Genomic DNA, 2087 nt, shown 5'->3' with positions numbered 1-2087 from the left:
ACACTGCTATGGCTGAATCAGGCTTTGTGTTCAGCAAAGGATGGGAGGCTAAAGCGATTGACCCTAATTAGGGTTGAAGCGTTGTCACCTCCTCCTCCCCCCTCTCCCCTAGTTATCCCAGTTTATTATAAATCTGCTATTATTTGATTTTAGGGTTTAGTTTTGGATGAAATTTCTGTTTGGATAGCCTCTGACATCCCTTTTTTCCCTTCTATGGCTATTTTGACGGCGAGAAGGTGCTCCGACTGTAACTCGTTCAAGGTGGTGTATATCTTTTCCTAATTCATTACCTTCTTCCCGCCATCCACCATGTAGCCTTACCACCCTTCCTGCGAACCCCTTGTAAGTTCTTCCCTTCAACTGGAGAAAATATTGCATATGTATTATGTACTTAAAATGGTGGATTGAGTGGCCACGTCACCATAATTTCACTTATATGTTACCCGTTCTCTCTACTTTTCCTGCCGCTGACCTCATTCCAACCCCCCCATTGCCACTACAACAACCCTAACCTCTCACCCATCCACCCCACCGCAACCTCTTATCTCGTTACTACCCCAAACCGACCAACCTTCCTCTGTTATCAACCATAAACCCAATTCCCCCTCTCCTAGTTATCTTAGCGTATTATAAATATGAAGTTATTTGGTTTTAGGGTTTAGTTTTGGTTGAGATTTATGTTTTGATAGCCTCCGAAGTCCATCTTTTCACTTCTAGGGCTGTTTATGATGGCGAGAAAATGCTCTGGTTGTAACTCGTCCGAGGTGGTGTGCATTTTTCGCTAATGCAACCCTAACCTCTCACCCATCCACCCCACCGCTACCTCTTATCTCGTTACTACCCCCAAACCGACCAACCTTCCTCTGTTATCAACCATAAACCCAATTCCCCCTCTCCTAGTTATCTTAGCGTATTATAAATATGAAGTTATTTGGTTTTAGGGTTTAGTTTTGGTTGAGATTTATGTTTTGATAGCCTCCGAAGTCCATCTTTTCACTTCTAGGGCTGTTTATGATGGCGAGAAAATGCTCTGGTTGTAACTCGTCCGAGGTGGTGTGCATTTTTCGCTAATTCTTCACCTACTTCCCCTCCCTGCTTGCCGCCATCCACCCTGAAACCCTACCCTTTCCATGAAGCCCCACGCAGGTTCTTCCCTCCAGCCGCCAATCAATACAGGTTATCCCTGTTTTTTCTGCCGCTGACTTCATCCCAGCCCTACCATAGCCATTACAACCTACATACTTGCTACCCACCACCCACCCCCGTCCCTGTTGCCTTGGGTGTTTTTATGCTTGTTAATTTTTATTTCCTGTTTTGAAGATTTGTAGTTGTAATATATTTGAATTCCAGCAATAATATTTATATTTCTTTGTGGTTTGGATTAATTACGTGTCAATAGGTGGTGCCTGTTCATGATGTTAAACTGTCTATAATATACCTTATAACTATTATTACATTTTGTGTAATTTATCTATATTTTTCTCTATGCTGCTCTGTGTTTGTGCAAGCATATTTCCTTTTAATTAAATGATAAAAAAAGTAGGTGTTATTCAAAAGTTCATGCACAAAAATTTCTACTCCTGGCCATGAAAGTTAACCTCAATAGCTTCTTGAGGGGAAAGTAGAGCGGCTTTAAGGAACAAAGACTGTACGGAGACACAAATCAGACATTATTATGGATTATTTATCTCTATATTTTAATTAGTTAGGTTGATCAGGCCTAATGGGCTTTTCAATGGCCAAGTTCTGTGGACCTTTTTTGACCTGGTTGCGTATCAGTGCTAGGCTCAGGTTTCTTCATGGTTTTAGAAGAGGGAGTGAGCAAAAATTTGTGAGCAGTGTTTATAGTGCAAGCTAATGAAAATAATATTGTTGTTGGTTTGAAATGCTGGATTTCTTCATGGAAGGTTACAGTTAAAATTTATTTATGGGACCCTTTTGAAACGACATAAATTTGTTGTGAATAAGCAACTACCTCCACCCTCCTATGAGAGACAATATAACTTTTTATACAGATATGGAAAGAGAAAAATGAGCTAAAAACTTTGTGATACTAGAGAGAGAGGGAGAGATTGGTGGCGGGGGTG

The 2087-nt window shown here is 40.9% G+C and overlaps 1 protein-coding gene across 3 annotated transcripts in view; it reads left to right on the top strand.

Moving 5' to 3' along the window:
* LOC110021101 (rhodanese-like domain-containing protein 8, chloroplastic) overlaps positions 1-2087 on the top strand; it is a 23482-nt gene that overhangs the window by 16200 nt on the left and 5195 nt on the right. The gene's annotated exons all lie outside the window — the stretch shown is intronic.

The sequence above is a fragment of the Phalaenopsis equestris genome, unplaced genomic scaffold (assembly GCF_001263595.1).
Source record: "Phalaenopsis equestris unplaced genomic scaffold, ASM126359v1 Scaffold000002, whole genome shotgun sequence".
Lineage (NCBI taxonomy): Eukaryota > Viridiplantae > Streptophyta > Magnoliopsida > Asparagales > Orchidaceae > Phalaenopsis > Phalaenopsis equestris.
This window is presented reverse-complemented; position numbering and strand designations above follow the sequence as displayed.